Genomic DNA, 25,418 nt, shown 5'->3' on the forward strand with positions numbered 1-25,418 from the left:
TGTGTTCTGCTGACATCAATTTTTCTTCATGATGTAAATTACCTGAGTAAACACATACATATGAAAGTTAGTGAAATACAAAAAAAGTAGCTGAAAAGAGGCTTGGGACTAACGGAGATTTGAAAAGAATAATAATAATAAAAAAGACTCCAGAATTGTATTGAGGACAATATTGAGAGATCTTTACACCAAAGCTCTCAAAGCCCATTTGTGAGGATATTCTGGTTATTAATCTCATCCTTTCAAATGTATGTTGCCAAGGACTGCAAATTTATAAAACAGATCTAAATAATGTATTGGTGTCCTTCATTTTCCTTTCTGAAGGAACCTGTTGGAGAAGCTATCCAGCAGCTTGAAACTTCTTAAACCTATACTCTGGTCCTATAGACGACTTTGGTTCAAACTCCTTCTCTTGATGCTCAGGAGAACATAACCAAGGCCAGGATTGCTGACAGTGATGAATTTTTCTCAAAGCATGCTTGAGAATGTGGCCCTCTATGGCCCATAATTACTGCCACTGTTATTTACTAACAAGGGGAATTGGTGCATTCGAAAGGCTGCCTTTTATCAGTCCACAATTCTTAACACCATTTTTGCTGCAATGAGTGCTCACTTTCCAATAGAACGGAATGGTGTAAGTCACAAGGATGAGTCTGGTCTTCACAGTGTATTAGTTCTAATTTGGGAGTATAATTAGAAATGCTGCTGGGGAAGGTCATATTTCAGAAATAATGATGCTAAATCTCTTCTGGAAAGGTCTTCAAGCCAGAGACTTTTCCTCCAGACATAGCTAACTGGTAATTCTTTACCATCATTACAAATACACGAACATTGCCAGGGTAACACAAAAGTTTCAAAGCTGTTGGCATCAAGAATTTTAAGTACTTCCATTCTATTGTAAAACATGAAGGCGATGAATGTCAGCTCTTTAATTTTTAGTTTCAACAAAACTGGTAGAAGCAGGGTAACAAAGCCGTGAAGTTTAGTTGGCTGTTAAAAAGTGCCTCCTGTAACTTGGAATTCAATTTAATAGACAGCCAATCCTTAGACGAGTGAGGCTTTCTATTGGGCAGGAATGTCAACAGAAACCTAAGGCATGTGCTTCACTTAAATCTCCTTTACTGAAATACTTCTGAAAAGCATCTTCTCCATATTCCCATCCAATGCCTGTTACCTCAGAGGTAGGCTTTTTGTCTGTCAGAGAAGTCTGATCAAAAAATTGCTTAATTACTTTCTGAATGGAGAAAAAAATGTTTTCTTTGAACGTTTTAGAACACAAGGATTGGCTTAATCCAGGTTCCATTCTTCCTCGCAAAATTGCCAGGAAACTGAGGACCGTAAGGTTTTTCATACAGTCAGAACATTCACACACCACACACAGCTTAATTGCAGCAACATAAACTACTTTAGTGGGTCGTGGGTCGTTTTGAGTCGTAAACAGGTGGCAACTGATCAGTTTGATCTAAACTGAGAACTGTTTGTGCTAGCTTAGTAACTAGTCATTTCAGTTAGGTATCTAGACATTGATTCAGCAGATTTTATCAGCACAACTGTTGTGTGACGACTGCGACCATCATAGTAGCATTGCAATTTTGAAAACCAAGGTAAAGGACCTTAGTCCAAATTATAGCTGCTTATATTTGCAAACTGCTTGATAAAATTTCTTCTACAATACATAACGTTAAATTCTCCAATAGTAACTCTGCTAAATCATAACCTATTTTGACTTTCTCTAATAACACTTTGGTTTTAGAAACACTAACATGTTCATTGAAGGAATATAGTGAACAAATTCAGACAATAGTCCTTATCCTTCCCACAGAAACATCCAAATGGCTTTTACAGAATACCGTTTAATACTATCCCATGACGTATTTTAACTTTCTCTGTAAAAATAGTGATTCCAGTTCTGGAAATGTAGCATTTGTCATTATTCAGGATACGGACTCCCTTAATAATTGCCTGAAGGAAGTCTCCATGTTATGCGAAATATGAACTCAGTGTGTAGTTTTGGAAGTGAGAATGGCCACAGGCTTTGATCTATACTTAAAAGCCTATAAGAATAAGAACAATTTAGCAGTAGGTTTCTTAGATTGGCATCTCCGAGATCGTACTGGTAATGTTTTTCACTGCATAACTGACTGGAATGGGTCAAAGGACAAAAGCCTATTAGAAGGGCTGTAATGGCTTAGATTTAGAATGACACCATATCTGACACTTTTTTTTTTTGGAAACCCATTGAGTGGATAGAAGTAGGGTTCTGATTTTTCTCTTAGGCACTCAGAGTTGCCTGAAAAAAGTACTACTTTAAAGTTCATTGTGGCTGTCTACATCACTGGAAAACTTAATTTTCTAAAGCCAAATTTGGGGCAGAGAGTTCAGAGCAAAGAATAGCATGTGTATTGCCTGGAGTCTGTTGGAAGCCTAAATTACAGATTTTGAATATAAAACCATCTTGTTTCAAATAAAACTGGATGTTTTTGATGCTCTAAACCTTGAAATGAAAATAGCTATTCTTTTAGTTTGAATTAGAATTGAAAGAGAATAGGGAGGGGAAAAAACTTATCAATGGTAAACTATAAAAGTGAGAACAGTCAACATCATAGGATTTTTTTTTTTTCAGACAGCCATCATTTGTCATCAGTTACTCTATTTTCGGAATTTTACAGGCTTTTTCCCTGGTATTCCAGCCTATATATACATTCCTTACAATGCTAGGCGATAATAGAAATGAAGTTTATTTTGACTTTCATTTCTCTATTTGATCTATGATAACCTCAGGGAAAATGGTAACAATATGGCTTTTAAATTTTTAGGAAAAAGCACATCTGATTCTATTTTAGAAAAGCTGATCCAGTTGACAGTTGATATTACATGTGACAACGAAAACTCCAATATAAACTGCCAGAGCTAGAATAGACCATTTTCTATGCTTTTCTCCTCCCTTTGCTTTAAAGTGAAAACTTTTGTCTGAAGGTAAAGCCCCCATATTTAGGCTTTGTGTGCAAAAGTTGTTTTTAGCAAGTGTAAGTTTCCCTCAGGATGGATGGCTACTTTGAGAAATGGAAAAAGGTGATGTGTGAGTGTGTGTGCGTGCCCGCGTGCATGTGTAGTACGGCTTGGAAGGCCAGCTCCTCCGTAGTAGAATTTCTGTAGCTATCCTACTTTGAGGTAGACAGATCTTCCTCAGACCTTGATAATCCCCTAGGTCTTGGCCTTTGGGGATAGAGGCTGGGGGAAGCCTAAGAGCAGAAAAGGAGCAATGGTCAGTTCTATCCCTCGTCAAGGCTGGACTAGGTAATCCCACTCCTTCCCCCTGGGACTGGTGAAAGGAAGGACTGAATTATTGTAATAAAACTTATCCTAATTTCTGAGTAGTATTTACAGATTCATCCTGAGTATTCTGTGAACCCCAAAAGTGGCAGTCTTCTTGAAAACAAAGATATCTAATGTACTTCAGCTAATACTAATCAGTTAGAACAAAATCCTAAAATCTTGACTCCTCTACTTTGTGAACTGGAGTGACCTGCCTCGATTTCCTTATCTGTAAAATTGCCAATAATTATAGCTTCCTAATGTAACTGCAAGGATTCAATTAAAATACATGCAGAGGACTTGGAACAGTAAGTCACAACTTCTGTTTGCTCCGTAACTTCTATTAATCATTACTAGAACTACAAGGCCTAGAGATTTGCACACAGACTTAGGACAAATTTTACATGCGTGTTTGAATAGCCTTGAGATTTTGCTGTTTGGGGCACCTGGGTTGCTCAGCTCTGCTGCTTGAGTGTCTGACTTCGGCTCAGGTCATGATCTCAGTTTGAGAGTCTGAATCCCATACTGGGCTCTGTGCTGACAGCTCAGCCTGGAGACTGCTTCAGATTCTGTGTGTCTCTCCCCCTCGCCCCCTTGTGTGTGTGTGCATGTGTGTGCTCTCTCTCAAAAAAAAAAAAAAATTCTGTTGTTGTGACCTTAGTTGGTCTTTGCATTTAGTTCCTTTAAAAATGATCTTTGCACTTCCTGAAGTATGTAACTTATGGTACTCCAATAAAATTGTAAACATACAGAAGAATAAAAATTTTTATTTACTGCTTCATGGTCACTAAAAACCTAACATTGTTCTACATGTTTGGTGTGGTATCACTTTTTATCACTTAAGAAAGAAAGAAAAAAAAAAGACCAGGATCTTAGAATAAGCAAAGTTCATACACAGGTCTAGTAAATATGCTTGTAATGTTGGGATGTTTTGTTGTAGTAAATTGAAAAAATGCCATGTGGTATATGTTACTACCTCAAGCTCTTAACACTTCTAGGATTTTTTGAGAAATCATTGTTAAATTTTGTGTGTTCCTTGAACATCTACAGACCCAATCTGGAACATATGTAGGAGATATCAAGAATCTAATACATGTTAAGTGAAGATGAAAATTTCTATTTTCTTAAATACCTGAAACAAATGGTTTATCTTCCCATATTCTCTCAGCATCTCATGATGAACTTTCTCTCCTATAGGTCTTATCTCTTGATTTCTATATGCCCGTTACCTTGACTCTCCTCAATTTTGATGCTTCTTGCTGTAGCAGAATAGCCCCACAAAACCCTTTCCTTCCACCTTTAATGGTATCTCCTTTCACTTAATCTCACCATGAAATCTTTCATCCTGTGGCTTCTACTCATCAAATTATTTAAAAATCTTACTTTTGGGGTGCCTGGGTGGCGCAGTTGGTTAAGCGTCCGACTTCAGCCAGGTCACGATCTCGTGGTCCGTGAGTTCGAGCCCCACATTGGGCTCTGGGCTGATGGCTCAGAGCCTGGAGCCTGTTTCCGATTCTGTGTCTCCCTCTCTCTCTGCCCCTCCCCCGTTCATGCTCTGTCTCTCTCTGTCCCAAAAATAAATAAACGTTGAAAAAAAAATTAAAAAAAAAATCTTACTTTTAATCATGAACTTGGCTATTTCTGGTGCTGTTTGAAACAGTGTATATTTGAGCATAGAGCCATCCTCTCAGGGTCAATATGCTTGCTTATAACTAGGCTCTTTGTCTTCAAAACTGGATTATAATGGAGCTCGTCAGGTCTTTTTAAGGTGCTGACCATCTTCTAATCAACCAGGTTGAAAACCAGGAAGATGCTGATAACGTGCTCCAACTTGGCTAAAGACCAGATGTCCCAATTCCAATGGTTTCTTTTTGGAGCAAGTCTTGTTGATGTTTCAGTCTCCTCTGGTTCCACAGTTTACCACTGAAGTAGAGAGTTCTCAACTTGCATTACGGAAAAGACCTTCTAGTTTTCCTACCTTTGGCACTTCCACAATCTTGTGTAACCTACACATCACCCCAAAATGATCTTTGAGACACCAGTTTTCTCATGTCACTCTCTAGCTCTTCTCTGTGTACAGTGCCTCATAAGATCTTGAAAGTACCCAATAAATCCTCCCTACTCCTTCTTTTCAAATGCACTTGTCCACAACATACACCCTCTGTCCAAATCAGTTTTGGAAACTTATATGTCTGGGTTCAGACTAAAATCCCTAACACTGTCCTTCCTCCACTGCCTGTGTTCATATCCTGGTCATCCTTCAAAGCCCAGGTCACACTCTTTGTTATCTAGAGCCTCTGAAACAAAATTATTTCAGTCCTTAATATTTTTCTTCTACTTCCACACTGCATTGAGAGTGAACACTGCATAGTTAGGCACTTGTGACTTTTATAGAGAGATGGTTTATTCTGGTCAAATCATGAATTAGTCAAGACTTGGGCTCTTTGGATCTTTGTATCTTTACAGTATTAGAGTTTTAAACATGCCAGAGGTTCAGTACAAGCTTGCATGCTTGTTTTGAATTGAGTCCTGTTATGATTATGCAGTCCCCATTATCCTACTGATTTATGGTGTGACTGCTATCCTATGCTAAAATTACTTATTTTCAAGAGTCTGATCCTAGGTTGTATTAAGTACCATGTATTGAAAATTATAACTTGGTACTAAGTGTCAAATAGTATCAGAGTTTAGCTGAAGCTCATGGGTCTGTAGAAAACACTTTAAAATTCTTTTTAAGAGTTCCTTCTCATCCCTTTACATGTATGCATGCATTTTAAGTGCTTTCACTGAATATGGATGAGTATAGTTCATTAGGGACACCTGTGTGGCTCATTCGGTTGAGCGTCTGACTCTTGATTTCAGCTCAGGTCATGACCTCGTGGTTCATGAGATCAAATCTCACATCTGGCTGTGCGCAGACAGTATGGAGCCTACTTAGGATATCCTTTCTGTCTCTGTCTCTCTCTGTCTCTCTCTGTCTCTCTCTGTCTCTCTCTGTCTCTCTCTGTCTCTCTCTGTCTCTCTCTGTCTCTCTCTGTCTCTCTCTGTCTCTCTCTGTCTCTCTCTGTCTCTCTCTGTCTCTCTCTGTCTCTCTCTGTCTCTCTCTGTCTCTCTCTGTCTCTCTCTGTCTCTCTCTGTCTCTCTCTGTCTCTGTGTGTGTGTGTCTCTGTCTCTGTGTGTGTGTGTGTGTGTGTGTGTCTGTCTGTCTCTGTCTCTGTGTGTGTCTGTCTGTCTCTGTGTCTGTCTCTCTCTCAAAATGAATATTTAAAAGAGTAAAGCTCCTTAAAATTTCATACAATGACCCTAAATTCATACAACAAATGCTAAAAATGGCTTTCAAAATTGCTGCCAGTGCTTTACATGGCCTATATCCTCTCTAGGGATTGTTTTATTCCTGTAATTAGGATGTTACATCACAATGGACTTTAAGAAGGCCAAAGCCATATATGAGCCTGACCTAATCAGAATAGTTCTTAAAAGGGACTGGGTTCTTTGTGAAGACTCATTCTGAAGTGAGAGATTTGGGCTAAGTGTAAGGGTGAAAGGGAGATGATTGTTGTCTTTTAAAATGAAGTGGGGCAGGGGGACATGGCAAGGAAGGCAATTTTATTCCTACCTACTTGAATAGAATTCTGTCAAAACCCTGTGAGCTTGGAAAAGAACCCCTAGCTCTAGAGGAGAATACAGTCCAGCCAATACCTTGACTTGTATTTTTTTTAAGCTTTGGGAGACTCCAGGCAGAGGACCCACATACACACCATACTTTTGACCTACAAAATTGAGATAACAGGTGTTTCAAGGTGGTAAATAGGAATCTAACATGCCACTCAACATATAACACCCCCCAATGCCTTCTCAACCCAGAAACCCATTATTTAGTCCATTAAAATGAGCCAGATTCTTTAAGTTCTTACCATAGTTATGCCTTCTACCTCTCAAATTTCCTTTCTGATGCTTCCTAGATCTATGTAACTTGGTTTACTCTCCAAGAGCACATTTATTTCTGGAGACAGAGGAATGCCAATAATGATGGAAGAAAGTGTATGTTCTCATTCACCCAGTTGCCTATCAGTATCTCATGACAATGAGCAATGCATTAGAAAAGATAACACCTTATGAAAGACCATCATGATAAAAGTTGATACAGGTGCCTCAGTAAATGATTAGGTCTCAGGACAAAAAGAATGTACAGCCGGGTACAGTCTAGAGCCCCTTGAGTAGTTTCAGGCTTTCAACTTCCTCTGCTCAAAATTGAAAACACTGTGACAGTAAAACTCTGCAGTCCAAGGTGGACTCTACTTTAGCTTCTGTTCACCATTTAAATAGGTGGTATTGAACAGTGCAGAAAACAGGCTATCTTGAGCATATTACATCATGGGACTAAAACTTGTCATATACAGTGTGATAAACATACACGAATCTTATTCCTTGCTAATACAGCTCCTTCACATAAAGCAGTACAGTTGAGTTAATTTATGTTTCATACTTTTAAACTCTTAATGGCAGTATCACCCGGACATTGAAGCTCTGTGTTAAGTGATGAAAACCTGAAAAAGACATTGTATTTTTGCACATCCAGGTACTATTTTAATCTTTCCTGAACTGCCAAGCAAATGTTCAGGTACTAAATAAGTTTCAAGGATAATTAAAAGAAAAAGCCTTTAAAATAAACCTGTCAGCTTATTTTTCATAAGAAAATAAAAGGTTCTAATCCCTTCATAATGAATAGCAACAAAATTCTATTCAGCTCAATCTAATTTCTAAAAAGGTAAAAGAAAATATTAGAAAGAAATGTTTTTCCAAGGCCCATGAGCTTCAGCTAAACTAAACACTACCTTTCTAGCATATTTCTAATTAAATATGCAATTAAAATTTTCACTACACCCCAAGGCCTCCCATCCTATTTAAATCACTTTTTGTCCTACTTTAAAAGGCAAGTTATAACTTCCTAAGTAATTAAAAAAAATCCTTTAGATTTTCTGTGATTTCTCTAACAAATCTATTTCTAATTTAAATGTACTACTTTAGACATATGAACAACTTCTTAAATGTTTAATAAGCATAAATTGGATGTCTAAGTAGAGGTCAAAGCAGAAAATTCTGTAAAACTAGTGTCTTTGAAGAAAATTTAGGTATGATTCAAATAACTACATACATGTTTCTGACTTTAAGTACCAGTGGAAAACTATGAAATGAAACGTTCCAACTTACTGAATATCAGGTATTTAATAGAAATTTTTACATCTTTCTGATTTTAAGTAATTTTTTTCTGCTATACCTATAAATCCTATTATAATCCTAGTTTTTAGCACACTAAGATGTTCTAACTAAAATAACATGTTACAGGCATCTGGAAAAAGTTAATTTCAGTTTATTAGCAGATTATGTGAGGACTCGGGTTCAACATATAACAAAGGAAAAAGTACTTGCCTAATTATGTATTTGAGCTTTACAGTTTATTGCATTTACCCAAGAATAAAAGAATGACAAAGTCTAGTAAAATTTCATTTAGATGTATTACTTACATGTGTTCTTAACAGATTGATTAAAAAGTGCATATAAATCTGTGGTAGTTTCCAGAAAGACCTCAAACTAGTGGATTTTTGGCCTCCTCATTAGAAGGCCACCCTAGTGATTATACTAAGCATATCTAGGTTTTTTGATTTCTTCTAAAAAATGAGAAATACTTAAAGATGCTTTGGTTTTATGATCCCCCCCCCCCCCCCCCGGCACACAATTTTCCTGGTAGTCAATGTGATACTTTATGAGCTAAAGGACACCATTGTGATTGTGAGGCATCTAGGAGCTAATGTCAAGCAATGATGAAATGTTTGAAGAAAGACGATAAGAGCATCACACAGATAAGTCAGCTAGGATTCTGTCACATATCACCCCATGTGAGTAAAATTGTTATGTCATTATAAGAAAATTGGGAATCCCTGTTATGAGAACCTCAACATATTTATAAGGTATATGGAAATGACTGATGTTTACAACATCCTACAGTCCTTAATGTCTAGAAGTATATGAAGAAATTGCTGCACATAGAAAAAGGCAGGAAATCCAAAATGGAGGGAGTTAATAGACAATATGCAGCTAAATCCAAAAGACTAAAACTTAGGAAAATGCTAAGTCAGACCACATAAACTACCATATTAAAACTGTAAAATGGACAAAATTTAAAAGTCAACAGCAAATAATCTGGAGGAATATCTGTTGGGAGTTTCCATTGCATCACCTTTTCTACAGAGCAATCGGTCAGTATTTAGTGAAATTAGAAATGTGCAGATCTTGAGGCCCAGCTATCTTCTATTGTGGCTGCAGAGAATAACTCACGAAGGTCACATGCAAGGATCTTCACTGCAGTGGCACTTGGGTAGCTTGGGCCCACTTGTTTCCATCACTAGAGACTGAATATGGTAGATGCATATTTCTAATCATGGGATAATGAGAAGAAATAGACCAGCTGTGAATGAATAAATATGGATACACCTTAAAAACACATTATTGAATAAAATATAAAAATAGAACAAGATTTATAGCCTAAATGTAAGACCTATATTAGACACACTATATATGACTTCAAAAGCTTAGTAGATGCCTGTGAGGGAGCATAAAGTAGCATTGGGGTGCAAGAGAAACCCTTTTATACATCATATTGGATGATGTGACATGGATTGAAGACTCAGTCTCTGCACCCGAGGTTTAGAATAAAACCTGATAATATAAAGCACAATATTGAATATACTTATGCCTATTCAAGAGAATAAATTAAGCACTTGACAATCTATATAAACAGTATGCCAGTTGTGAATGTCAAACTATTTCCTCCCAACTTCACAACCTTTCTTTACAAGGTGAATTACTGTATGGAAATTGAAAGCTTCCAAACTTATTCTGTAATTCAGTCTTTTTACTAAGCAAATGTTTTTCAAAGTTACACCATTTTCCCCCCAAATTTTGCTTTTTATTTCATTCTTGCATGATGTTACTGTGTAGGGTTTGAGGGGTTTCCTTGTTTCTAAAAAGCCAAAGTTAGATCTATCCCAAAAATGGCAGTAATTCATTAACAATAGGAAAGACCAGAAAAGTCACACCAAATAAATCAAGCCTGTAACTATGTAGAGACTATATTCTAGTAAACACTGAAATGTGAGCAATTCAATATTGAAATCTACAATCATAAAATCTTTAGTGAAAACAACTTGATAATTTTCCTCTTAAAAATAGCATTTTTGATTTTAGCTGCTATAACATAGAACAGGTACTGTAAAGGGAAAAACCTCAAAGTATGAAATATTCTCTATTTTTCTACTTTTGAGTTTAAAATTCTGCAATTCTTTCCATAATATCACCTTTTATATTAGATGCAGACAATTTTCTACTTGATTTCATGTATAGGACTACGTTGACAAAGTGTACACAATATCCGAAGGATTTCCAGCTTAAAAAGAGTGTTAGAGGATTTGGTGTAAGCCTAGAAAACAGGAAAAGAATAGTGTGCTCATAATGTATCCTTAGTTTTACTTTCACCTTCAACATGAATCACTACCGGTGATGTGGTAAGAGACTGAACCTGGAACTCAATATTAGGTCTAGATGATTTGTCTTGATCAGAAATGCATGAAAAGCCTTGGTATGTGCCCGCTCACATTATTCAAGTTGGCAGGAGCTCATCTGAAAGGCAGAATTCCATGGCCAACAAAGTGTCTAGTGAGGAACAGGAGATGTTCAAGAAGCCACACACACTAAACTTCCTGGCTATTCTTCAGTCCTAATTGTTGAAAGTCCATCCATTTGGCGAATTACAGCCAAATGTAACTTGCACAAGATTTTGGGCTAAATGTTTGTTTTTACCATGGTTCTGAGGCCACTTCAACTTCCTTATAGGAATTACATATGGTTTGAGGTAAGCTTTGAAAACTGGATAGGAAAAATTGGCAGGAAAAGATGGACATGAAGACAAATCAAGCTGAGCGAACAGCTTTAGGGAAACCACAGAAGTTTTAAATTGTAGCATGTGTTCAGACATGCAAGGAATTCATCCAGGAGATTAGAGATCAGATTAAAAACAGGCTTAGGTTCCTTCATGTATCATTTACATTTAGCACTGGAAATTCTGGCATAAACATTCACATCCACAGATGAAATTCCTACTGAGTGTATCCCCAAATGTATACATTATGTGTATTCATATGTGAACATATATGTATGTCTATAGTAAAACCAAAGTTTTAAAGAATTCTCTAAAAATACATAGAAATCCTAAAATTAAGAAGCCAAATGGATCATGTGACACCCTTCTAGGGTGCATGTACTCCAATTCAGACTAAAGTTATGAGTATTAATAAAGACTAATACAGGTATAGTATAGTGATCCTAAATATACATGTTGTCAGCAACTTAATTGTGGTCTGCTAGAAATTTGAAAATTTGATATATCAGTTGAAGAAACTAAAATGTAAGAAATGGACAAAGATCACCTCTACTCTCTAGGTGTACCATATAGCTTTGTATTTCTTTAGAAACTCTTAAGATAATTCCACTTGCACCAGTTCTCAAACTTTCCTAGACCTCTTTTGTATAGCTATGGGAATGACAAAGGATTGGAGAAGATTGATGTGTATGTCTGGAACGCTCTTTCGACCATAGCATCTTTGATCATTGAATTTATACACTGAAACTTCAGAAAGATTGCATTTGATAAAGCATTCCCCTGCTTTCAAAATGAAAACCACTGGTTAAGCAGATTATAATGCCAAGAGGAAGGAGCATTTCCTTATAGTTTCAAACTTTGCTTCCTGAGATCCCTTTCTGTTGGCTACATATGGTTGTAATCTTGATTCTCAATAGAAATTTACTTTTTTCAACTAGGTTACTTGGACAAATAGCATTGAAACATAGCTTACTCTGCTAACATGGTCCAGTAATGGAAATTCAGAAACTGGCGGTTACACTACAATGCAAAACTCTTATGCTAAAGGAAAAAAGAACAAGAGAATAAAATATCCTGGTATGGTGTAGAAGTAACTGCTTTTGTCCATTGAAGGAAGCATGTTAATCCAGTCACTTCAGAGAAATACTTAATGGAGTTTCATACTGGCACCAGAAAATTCACTTTTATTCTTTGGCAAAAACATCACATTTGGATCATGATTGTTTGTAGAGAAAGGACATAATTAACAGCATGAGGGTACTTTTTGATTACATCTTATCAGCTAACATTTAGGAGATCTTTTTCCTTCTGAAATACTAACGTTTACAATGCTGTGAAGCTGGCCATATAATTGTGATGAAGATATAAATGCTATAGTTAATACAGAAACAATTACTATAATGTGGCTGCCATAATAGTTCTTGATTGAATTTTGGGAAGATGTGGATAACAACTAATACCAGAAGTTCTTGGAAATCTATTCATTTGCTATAAATAAATATGCATGTGACTTGGTGGCAATCCATCAGTTCCACAGCAATTATCTTTGTGTTCTTTTTGACAGAAGATACATCCTATAAATTTTTTACTTGATGTGTGAAATTCAAGACTCTTGTGAATCATTAATATCTAAACTCAAAAGTAATTTAAAATCATGAAAACTAGTTTTGCAACCTTATTTTCCCTTTTCTTTCCCTGTACTTAACACTTTAAGCAATAATCAGTTTATAAGTTCATTGAAGAAAGATTGAGCAGATACTTTATCTTACTGTCAGGGTTATTGACAAATGATACCAAGTAACTTTTTAAGTTTATTTACTTATTTGGAGGCAGCATGACACATATATAACTGGGAAGGAGCAGAGAGGGAGGAGAGACCATCTCAAACAAGCTGTGTGCTATCAGCATAGAGCCTGACACAGGGCTTGATCCCACGAACTGAATCGTGAGATCATACCTGAGCTGAAATCTCAAGTCCACTGCTTAACCAACTGAGCCACCCAGCACCCCTTGGATGATTTTAAATCCTCTCAAATTTTATCCGTTTTAGGGTTTGTGCTCTGTAAACTGAGATTTTAGTCCATGGTGTGTCAATAAATGTTTAACTAAAACATATTCTTAGGCCACAAAGAGAAATACGTAATACCTTTTGAAGGTGGTTGTTGTTGTTGTTGTTGTTGTTGTTGTTGTTTGTGGTCTTCGGGGAGGTTTTTTTCAGTGTTAACTAGAGGGAAACACCTTTTTCCATAATACCAACTTCCAAGTCAAAGAGGTCTGGTCTTTAGAGTATCCTGTTGAAATGACTTATCCTTATGCTATACTTCTGTATGAATTCATTAAAACAATTAGATCTGTACTCTTGAGTGAATATTTTTCATGCCACAACACACACGTTGTAAATTTTCTATAAGACAATATTTAAATTATAAATTAAAAACTTAAATTCCATTTAATATCCAAATAGTTATATGGTATTTCTCAACCTCTGATAGTACTGTCAACATTTGGAACCAACTTTGTAGAGTTTACCTGTACACTTGACATTTAGCAGCTTCCCTGGTCTCTATGGACTAGATGTCAGCACATACATACACCTATGTGTACAGTTATGCAATATAAACACATTCAGATATTGCCAAATGTCCCCTGGTGAGAAAAATTGCCCCAATTGAGAATCACTGTTCTAATCCATTACTTCATTAAAAAATGTTTTAGGCTACAAGTTACATCCCATTTAGGTGGACTGAAACTACCAAAATTCCCTATTTTAGCAAATAGAATTCTTAAAAAGTTAAGGTCAATATCATATGTTTGGTTAAAAAAAAATAATTTACTGATAGAAAACCATTCAAGGTAAACAAATTTCAAGATACTAGAATGGGTAGTAGGTCTTCATGGATCCACATAGAAGTTATGTATAATTTCAATAAATTAATGCATATGAAAATTCCTCTAATATATATCTACTGGAAACTTCATATCTACCTTTGAAACATTAGCTAGGACTTTTTTATTTTTAATGTAATTATTCATATATATTAAAATATTTATTAAAATATTATTCAAGTAAGTTAATAATCAGTGTAGTATTGGTTTCAGAAGTAGAACCCAGTGATTCATCACTTAAATGGGAATACCCAGTACTCATCCCAACAAGTGCCCTTCAGTACCCATCACTCATTTGGCTTATCCTTCCACCCACCGCCTCTCCAGTAACCCTTAGGCTATTCTCTGTATTTGAGTCTCTCTGGTTTTCCTCCCTCTTTTTTAAATCTTATTTTCCTTTTTCTTATGTTCATCTGTTGTTTAAATTCCACATATAAGTGAAATCATGACATTTGTCTTCCTCTGACTTTGTTTAGCATAATACGCTCTAGTTCCATTCACATTGTTGGCAAATGGCAATCAAAAAGAATGAAATCTTGCCAAGTAGTATTTCATTGTGTGTGTGTGTGTGTGTGTGTGTGTGTGTGTGTGTGTGTGTGTGCGCGCGCACCACACACACCACCTCTTCATCAGTCAATGGACATTTGGGCTCTTTCCATAATTTGGCTATTGTTGATAGCACTGCTGTAAACACTGGGGTGCATGTGCTCCTTTGAATAAGCATTTTTGTATCCTTTGGATAAATACCTAGTTCAATTTCTGGGTCATGGGGTAGTTCTATTCTTAATTTTTTGAGAAACCTCCATCCTGTTTTCCATAATAGCTGTACCAGTTTTCATTCCTGCCAACAGTGAAGGAAGGTTCCTCTCTCAGCATCCTCACTAACGTGTTTCTTGTGGTGTTAATTTTAGACATTCTGGGAGGGGTGAGCTGGTACCTCATTGTGCTTTTGATTCTTAAGTTCTTCTACTATACTACTATGGTAAAAAGAGGGAAGGGGGCCTATAAACAAAACTCAAACATATACACAAAAACTTGAAGCAAAAAACTGAAGGAGTTTTTCCAGAGAACTTCATCCTCATTTCTTGTTTTCCAGAAGATTCATGTCTGCTTGAGATTGCAGGTCAATATGAATAGGAGCTCCTAGAAGGAAACCGAAGTTAGTTACTTTCTGGAAAACAAAAATTCTTGATGGTCTCTTTCCTTGAACTTCATTGATGTGTTATAGTGTGTTTGAAGTTTAATAGACTAAAAAGTTATTTTTAAGTGTATTCCTCCTAATTGGGACAAATAGTATCATGAACAAATACAGGGGGGAAATTAAAACATAACTGAGCTAGTTGTAACAACCCTGGCAGCACTTACTCCAGGAGCAATGGGAGCCACAGCAATGGTAATGGTTATGGTCTCAAGTACAAGTATAGAAATTTTAGCGAATTTCTACAGATAGCACTTTTTAAACAGTACTAACATGTAAAAGAAAACTGACCCAGTAGCATAGCATGGGATTTAACAACATGAGCAACCGAGAACATGGCTGGCACTACTTTTAAGCATGGTTAAAACAACAACAACGAGATCAGTGCCTCAATGAAGAATGGATGCTTGATACAACACTGTTCTGGAGAGTTAGCAAGTAGCATTCTTAGAAACCTCTTTATGCAATGCATGTGGAAGTAAGACCATTTACGTTAATCTATATAACTTCCATTCACTGATACATCATGGTATTCATACCAAAGAGCAACTTAAAAACAGAATACTATATATGCATGTATAGAATTAACACTTGGAATAGATGTTTATAAGAGCACTACAACAATGACTAAGGAAAACTGTGCTTAGACGCTTATAAAAGACTTAACCATTGCTTTACAGGGGTAACCAGCATATTTGTGTAGTTCCATACACCCACATGTAGTTGAACATGAAGGTGCAATGTCTTTTCCTGCAATACCACTTGACTATTACCTTGCCAAACCTAACTGCTAAATGAGTGCAGAAGTTCACCTTTGGTTATTTTTCATTTTTTGACTTGCAAAGTAATGCAATGAAATAGTACTCCAGTTTGAAAATTAGGAAAACATTCAGAAGCCCAGAAGGCTTATTCTACCAATGCTTACCTGCCGAAGCATAGACAGAACATCCATCAACATACATATTTACGAAATGTTTTTCTTGTGACAAATTAAGATGTACTCTGAGCAACTTTCAAATATGCAATACAGTGTTAACAATACGTGCAATACATTTTTATGACTTCATAAATTGGAAGTTTGTACTTTTAACCCCTTTACCCATTTCTCCCCCCTCCATCCTCCTTGCCTCTTGCAAACAATGATCTGTTCTTTAGATCTGAGATTTTACCTTTTAGATTCTATGTATGAGATTATATGGTATGTGTCTGACCGACTTTACTTAGCATGATGCTTTTGATGTCCATCCATGTCACAGATGGCAATATTTCCTTAAGGTTGAATAGTTTATTGTATATATACATTTTCTCTTGTCACCTATCACTGGACAGACTGTTTCCATATGTTGGCTATTTTCAATACTACAATGAACATGGGATGCATATGTTTTCTAGTTAGTGTTTTCATTTTCTTCAAATACCCAGAAGTGGAATTGCTGGATCATGTAGTGGTTCTATTTTTGGCTTTTTGAGACCCCTCCATGCTGACCATAATAGCTATGCCAATTTACATTCCCACTGATTATATACAAGGGTTTTTTTTTTTCTTTATCCATGTCTTTTTTTTTTTTTAACATACAGTCAAAAGGTACAGAGTTTTTATAAATGTGTGGCAAATTTCCTACAAAAGATGGGAATAAAACCTACCTATGCATGAAGAGCTCCTCTGTCCTCAAGTATTAGTGTTACTTGCCAGGAGCCTAGTCTTAGCCAAACAGTTACAGGGCTTCCCAGGAAAGACAGGAATGCTTTGGGACCAGATGAGTGCTTTACCATCTTCTGGGAGAGCAGAGGTGACTAGATCAACTGTTGCTCAGGACCTGAGAATGATTAAATGGTTTCTTCCCCAAACTTGGTCATTTTTGTCAAGCTGCTGATGAAGCAGTTGCTTTCCTGGTAGTTGCCTACAGAAAGGAAAGGAAACTACAATAGTGTGAAGAAATAAAACTCACGAAAACATGCTATGGTGTCTTACACAAATAAAGATCTTATTTTGTCACTTAAAAGAAGTCCAATAGTCTACTGCTTGTGCAAAATATCCCCAAATCACTAGACCCTATCTGTTCAATTGTTAGAACATGGCTTTCATCCTGAAGGTAATAGGATGGATGCTTAATCTATCTCCATGTAAGGAATAGCAAGGGTGAAAAGATACCTTCCTGGTCAAGTCGTCATCTCAAAGACATTCTCTGGGTTCCTGAACCTGTGACATCTGTGCAATCAAACTGGTATTCATAGCTACAAACAGCAATAAGAAATACGATATTTTACTCGAAGATGATGTCTTGGATAAAATCAACTGTTATTAAGCAGGGATAATGAATACTTGGGAAGTTGATAGAAGTCCTAACCATAACATCCTAGACTTCAGGCTGCTTTAACACAGCAGGGATTGTTTGTTACTCAGCAACCAGCTCCACATATGGCATATTAAAGATGCTCAGTAACTGGTAGAAGGAACCCTGAGTAAATGAGTGGAGTTTTCTTTACACTGGCAATAATTACTCTCGTTATTTGAAATGGAATAATCCGAAATTAAGTAGTCCAAGTATCATGCAGGGGCTTGTGGCCATTGTTGAGTCCACAAAGACAGAGCAAAGTCTTTTAGAAGGACTTTAGAATCTATTACAATCTCTAAACTAATACATGATCTAACCTAGAATATTGTGTCCATATCACTTGATCTAAGCAGAAGCAAACTGACTCATTGTCAAGTCTGCAACATGTACATGTTTATATTCTATACTATTGCAGTTTTATAATATGAAATGCTACCAACCTTACAAGTTGTGTGTCATTTGAAAGAATTCCAAATAATACCTTAGAGAATCTAAACTCATAAAGCTAGAAGTATTTTCCAACATAAGGCAAACATTCCAGACGTACTCTGTAAGAGCTTTGTTTTCTATTTTTCTAGAGTGTCAATATTTAACAAAGGGTCTACAGAGAACCAATACTTATGTTATAGCTCTTACAGCTATGTGAATCTTGAGGCTTAATTTTTTTGATTATGTGTCTCAGAAAAGGACAAGTACGATCATCTGAGGGTATCTTTGGTAATCTCATGAGACCTTGTCCCTTACTAAAATTTTAAAGCTCTCATGATTAGCTTGCTGTTGGGGAAAAAAAAAAAAAACTTCTGTGTACGTATATATGAAGAACAAACACCAACACACAACAACTGAAGAAATGTCTTTCCTAACACGGTTTCCATGGAGTGGTCATGGTCAAGCTTTGTTTCAAGATGTTAAATAAACATCACAATTGCCTTTTAAATCTAAAGAAAAACAGTGAAAAATCTCATAAGGTGGAAAATCGTAGATTAAGAAATGAAGAGGTCAGCATTTATAGACTCTGAAGTATGCAGAGAAACTCAGAAGTTGTAATTAGCTGAAACAGATTATACACCCATAATGTAATTTTTGAGAAACTGTGGAAAACTCAAAATTCCTCTTAAGATTACCGGAGTTTCAAATGTGAAAATTCGGTGCATGTGTGTGCACACATGCATGTGCTTTCAAGCCCTAGAGTCCTCACACATGATTAGGACTTATCTTCTCACAAAGAATAAGAGTTTTGCAAAAGAAGCCTAGAAACCACTTACGCGTGATTATGCACATGCGCAAGAGTGTGCATATTGCCTGATGTGCATGTAGATATTTACAGATTAAAAAAAAAATGGCCAGATTTGATCTGTATGTTCTTGAAAATCAAACCTCTTAAGTAACCACACCAACAATGGTGAAAGTGAAAGAAAAGTACCACTGTGATCCGGGTTTGTCTATGTAAGCTGTCTTGGAAAGGGAGGGTACCACAGACTACTGTTGAGATAAAATGTCTCATCCTAGTTTCCAAAATAATGCTTACTGTTTGATTGTAGCGCTAAACAGAATGTGGCCTTCTACAAGTTTGCTTTCCCTCAGTATAAAAAATAAATCCCAGAATTTCTATCCTGCATCAGAACCCCTTTGTTTACCTGCAGTGTGGCTGCAGGTAGTACAGGGGAAAAGGCAGGATAGGACCAGTTATTTTAGCTTGAAACAGTTAGAAGTATCTTAAATTTCACCTGACTTACCGCCTTGCTGCCATATATATTTAGAAAAAATTTTTTGCGGAATAAATGATTAAATATACATCAAATCTAAAATGTGTAGACAAGTTATGCAAGCCCTCTTAAATCTTATGGGAACTTAAGAGAAATATTTTCTCAGGAACCACATAAGGAACCAATGCTATCTATCCATAATATCCCCCAGGTTAATTATAAGAGTGTGTTTTATAAGGCTATGTTTCTATCCCCCGTCAACAGAAACAGATGATACCTAGTCAATTATCTGTATCAGTACAGCAGAAGTACACGAAGGCTAAAGACAGCAATCCCAGTGTGCAGCTTTGTCATCTAATTTGATCTAAGGACAGAATTTGGATTACCCAAGGCAGGAACTTCCAAAATTTAATATGCATAAGAATTACATGAAATGATTATAAAAAAGTGATACTTCTAGTATTTGATCCCTGCATCTCTGATTCAGTCAGGCTAGGGCTGGCTGGTTGCCTAAATCTTTAAATTGTTGCTGTTAACACTGGATAAAACTGATCTGTAGAAACAAGGTTGACTGTATTATTTCTCAGATGTCAGTTTTTGACAAATGTCTGCCAGAAACCTTGAAATCATATTCAACTGTAATAAATGAGTGAAGGGATACCATTTTGCTGATTAATTTATAAAACCTGCACATTAAACAAGTCATTTGAGTTAAATTATGTAGGAACTAACAAGGATATTTGGCTAAAGAGGAACAGTGTACAATTTTAAGCTAAGGTTTTCCTTATGAGCCTATCTGGTCATCAGTTTAAAACTGGATGGGTCACAAAGGTGTGCTATGAAGTGTGGGCACAATAGTTTGTGTCTTTAAAACTTTAAAAACGGGTGATTGCCTAATATGGCCATAAAATGTAAAATAAAGTTTCAATGGAGACTACACAACCAGAGCAATCATAGTGGGTTCATACGCACATTTAAGTGAATGAATTAACCTGATACATTACAATTATTAAAAGATCAATAACTTTTGGGAGGACTGTGCAAATAACTTTAAAATACTTGATAATAAAATGTTCCTACAAAAACTTAAAATGGTCACCAATGATCCCATCTTTAAGTCTTAAAAAACCAGAAAGGCATAAAAATAATTTTTTTGATTTTTGCCAGCCCTCAAAATAGAGAAATGTATACATATATGTACATATACATTCTATATGTGCATGTATGGGTGGCATGTTTATATCAAGACTATCTAAAATTATCAAATCATGAAGGTACAAGTTAAAACGTTTTGGCCTCTCAAATTTATCTGGCTTCCAGGAGATTGTTGCTATTAACCTCGAACACCATGGTGGTTTTAAGGTTTTTATTGGCATCATTTTCGTGTCTCTGTTGACACCAAACAACTTAGGTATTGGTTGTCTCTCAGGGTCAGGTCTACGGAAAGATCAATAAAAGCTGCAGAGCCTCTCATGTTCTGACAGAATTCATAAGATGAGAGAAAATAAAAAGCACATCTCCTCTGTTGACTTCTGTATCTGGATTCATGGTTCCAAAACGTCAACATAAGGTCAATACTTAATAATTCTGATGGTTTTCATCTTAACTTCCACTTCTAAGGACAATTAGGAGAAATTGTGATGCACTTGGATCTCAACCACATTTTTTTTTAGTTTTAGTTTTTCCAGCATTGAGATGCAAACGAAAAAACATTGTGTAGATTTAAGGTATACAATGTGGTGGTTTTTAACGTAAGTATACCTTTAGTGATTAGTACAAACTAACCTACCCTTTACCACATAGTTACTATTTGTGTGGTGAGAATACTTAGGTTGGCAAGGATGTGGAGAAAAGGGAACCCTTGAACACTTTATTGGGAATGTAAATTTTGACAGCTGTTATGGAAAACTGGAGTTTGCTCAAAAAATTAAATAGAACTGCCTTATGATCAAAGGAATTGAAATCCATATCTCAAATAGCTGTATTCCCCTCTATATTGCAGCATTATTCAAAATATGCAATATATGGAAACAACCTAAATGTCAGTGGCTAAATGGGTGAAGAAATTGTTCTGTGTCCACAACGGAATATTAGCCTTAAAAAAGAAATCCTATTTGTGATAATAGATGCATTTGGACTGCATTATCTAGGTGAAATATAACAGACACATGAAAGATAAATATTGAGAACACTTATGTAGAATCTAAAACAATCGAACTTAGAGAAACAAAAAGGTGGTTTCCAGGGGCTGGCGGTGGTGGAGGAAATGGGGAAGATGTTGGTCAGGGGATAGAAACTCTCTCCGCTCTAAGTTTTAGAGATGTAATGTACAGCATGGTGACTACAGTAAAGTGTACTTTAAAATTTGCTAAGAGAATAGATCCTAAGTGTTCTCAACTACCTTCTTGATACAACTGGGATATCTGACATTAGCTCCAGTTAGCTCTGCACCTGTATGATGTGATACAGCTACAGTGGGCTGCCTGGTTTCACTCTCAGTTCTAACAGACATGCTTACAAAGAGAGGTACTAGGTTTCTCAGGATGCCATCTTAAATTGGGACAAACCAAATTCTTAATTTCCCCCCTAAAGTTATTCCTCCTTAGACTTTCGTATTTTGAAAGTAAACTATCAACAGATGATTCAGTTTGAGATGATAAACAGGTTGAGTCATTGGGAATAAATGGAAATTGAAAATCCTTTTCTACTGTTGCTTACATTACTTTGTTGATACTCTTGAAATAGAAAAGTGTTTACATATGCAAAAAGATTGAATATTGAAAATAGGGAAAGGGGGAATGTAAGAATGAATTGAGGTACTTGCTTAGAAAATAGGACTTTGATAATGCTCAGAACACTAAAAGATAAATTGGGGTGACTGAGTGGCTCAGCCAGATGAGCTTCTGATTCTTGATTTCAGCTCAGGTCATGATTTCATGGTCATGGGATTGAGGCCTCACATTAGGCTCTGTCCTGAGTAGGGAGCCTACTTAAGATTGTCTCTCTCCCTCCACACCTCCCCTACTTGTTCTCTCTCTCAAAATAATTAACAAAATCAAAGACCAATTTAAAAAAAATGGAGCAAAGAGGAAAAATAATCACTAAAGTTTATACCACACTAAGAATTAAAACACGTGAAATTATGGGACATAATATAAAAACCTTGAACTGAAGGATACTCCATTTTGCATTGAGAGTGCTCACCAGGCCACAGTAAAACCAGGAAGGAAGACTCCACACCAAAGTACACAAACTGTAAAAACCTGAGAACAGGGGAACAATGGAGCAAGGTCTTTTTTTTTTTTTTTTTTTTTTTTTTTTTAAAAACTGCCCAAAGAATTGAGAACCAGAGAGGCACCGATTATGAAGTGACACAGTGGAAGCTTAAAGACCCTGTGAAGGTACTTTGAAGAGAAAGAGAATTTATCTACAAAACCGAATTAATGAAAATTTAAGACAGTAAAATGACATTTTCAAAAATACAAATACACCAGAGTACCTCCAGATTACTGTTTCTCAGTTTACTACTTGAGGCGAGGGTGCCCGGAGAGAATCATGGGATCCAAACCAGGAGCAAGACAGGTTCTGCAGGGTGAAAGCAGGCAGGAGGCCTCCAGTGCAAGCATCCAGATCAGAATGGAAGATAAGACCCTCAAGGGAAGAACTGACATATGCCAACATGGAGAAGGATGTTCCAGACTTCCTTCAGAAATCAGGACCATTAGTGGTAAATTACCATGACAACTGAGCTGATAAAGAAGTCCAAGAAAACCTTTCCAACCTAAACATCTTAGCTGTTACAATTGGAATATTAACAAAATATTGTGAACTATTAGAAGATTAAGAACAGAGGCATGTATATGTGCACGTGCTTAAGGAGTGGGGAGGGTGTGTGCTGTGGTGAGCATGAAGGGCCAGAGACTTAAAGCTTCATTTACCAGGGTAAGAAATCAAGTAATAGTGTGAGTGGTATAAACATATTAATGGGAGATAGGGATACTTGATATATTTACTTCCATAAGAGATTATAGTAGTCTGAGTACTGAAAATTTGGAGTAAAGTTGTGGTAAGATAGGGACTGCTTATGTGTATTTAACTTTTGTTTTTATTTTGAGAGCACAAGCAGGGAGGGGCGAGGAGAGAGATAATCCCAAGTAGGCTTCATGGTCAGCATGGAGCCGAGGTGGGGCTCACTCTCCCAACCACCCAAGGTCATGACCTGAGCCAAAAACAAGAGTTAGACACTTAACCAACTGAGCTACTCAAGGGCCCAATGCTTATTTAACTTTTAAAACTGTGCATCTATATTTCCTTATAAACATGACTGAGTAAAACCATATAATGCTTAAATTTTTTTAATGCTTTAAAATCTTCAATGCCATGCATGTCCATAAAAAAAGAATTGTACTGTTGTTTGAAATAGCAAGACTGGAAGTGGTTTAAATATTCATTAAGAGCATGGGGGAAAAAACTACAATTTTTACATGGGGATATAATATGCGTTTGTCAACAAAAATGCAAATATTGATCTGGAACTCCCTCTAAAAGTACTAAGCCAAAAGATCAGAATGTTTTTAGGTTACACCATTTGTAGTAAAATGTCTGTGGTGTGTGCATGGAGGGCAATCTATATAATGGGATATGAATTATATATAAAACCTATTCATAGTTATGTATATAACATACCTACGTACATGTAGATGTGTATGTTTGTAGTATTTTATATGTACAGTAAAAACAAATGTGGTTCAGTCTTCACCTTGGCTCCACCAGTTCCTTGCTCTGTCACTAAGGAAAGAGCTACTATTCTGTGCCTCAGTCCTCACGTCAACACTGAATACACCTATTTTCAGTTGATCATTATTTACTTACACCGGTTGCCAGAGTGTTTCAAGTTTAAAAGCAGACTGTTGGTCAAAATCTTGTCTATATTAAATATTTAAAAATGTAACTAGTTTTCCTAGTAACTTCATTGCTGTGATTTTTTTTTAAAACAATTTTTTAATGTTTATTTTTGAGAGAGCAGGAGCAGGGGAAGGGCAGAGAGAGGAAAACACAGAATCCGAAGCAGGCTCCGAGCTGTCAGCACAGAGCCTGGAGCAGGGCTCGAACCCACAAACCATGAGGTCCTGACCTGAGCCGAAGTGGGATGCTTAACTGACTGAGCCCCCAGGTGCCCCTCATTGCTGTGATATTCTAAGGAATAGTCGCAAATGTCTAAAAACCTATCCCTAAACTTTTCATCACAGCATTAAAACATTAGAAACATTAAACTTCCAATAATAGGCTGCTATTTAAATCAGATGAAATCTACAAAATAAAACACTTCTACTACAACTATCTTTAAATGCTGATATGTTGAAACTAAAAACAAGGCAAAGCTATATCTTCCACATCAAAATGAGAATGGTGTCCACTTACGTACCTATTGGTCTGCCTTCCTCTTTGTGGATATAAAGACACTAAAATAATAGTGGTTACCTGTGGTTGCTGACAGTATTTGTTTTCTGCCTTTTACTTAATATCTACCTCCTCCTCCACATTTCTAGGTATGCTTTCTTGCTTGAAGTGTTGCCTGAACAAGGCATGTTCATAGGGTAGTAGAGCCACATGGTTACGCTTGCATTCACTTTGACAGATGTTTTTCCCTTGTGTCCTCCTGGGTGCGTCTACTTCTGACCAGCTCTATGCTTACCTGGAAGGAGAGGTGGCTTGGGTGTGACGCACTAGCACACGAACTGCTTTCAGTTCTTGATCACATACCTAAACCTACACCTTGGTCATTAGCAAAAAATAAGCCAGTATTCTGAATGTTTTCCGGTTAATGAGAATCAACTGTTAGTAAAAGCTTATAGTGGAATCTCCTCTGGATAAAATCATTCTATAGCAAAGCAAATGTTTGGTATAAATCAATGGCAAGGCAGCCTGAAGGCCTAGGGCTGAGCTTTATAACTATTCTTATTTTGGGACCAATTAGCTACTGATTCAAATTGTGACAAATTATGGTGCTTTCTAGCAACTGCTTTTGGAAAGGTAATTCA

The 25,418-nt window shown here is 36.5% G+C and overlaps 1 pseudogene; it reads right to left on the reverse strand.

Annotated features, from left to right (window-relative positions):
- Nucleotides 1–23,058, reverse strand: part of LOC122478791 — a 38,839-nt pseudogene extending 15,781 nt beyond the window's left edge.
- Between the last annotated feature and the right edge of the window lie 2,360 nt (nucleotides 23,059–25,418).

Source organism: Prionailurus bengalensis, chromosome A1, assembly GCF_016509475.1.
Source record: "Prionailurus bengalensis isolate Pbe53 chromosome A1, Fcat_Pben_1.1_paternal_pri, whole genome shotgun sequence".
NCBI lineage: Eukaryota > Metazoa > Chordata > Mammalia > Carnivora > Felidae > Prionailurus > Prionailurus bengalensis.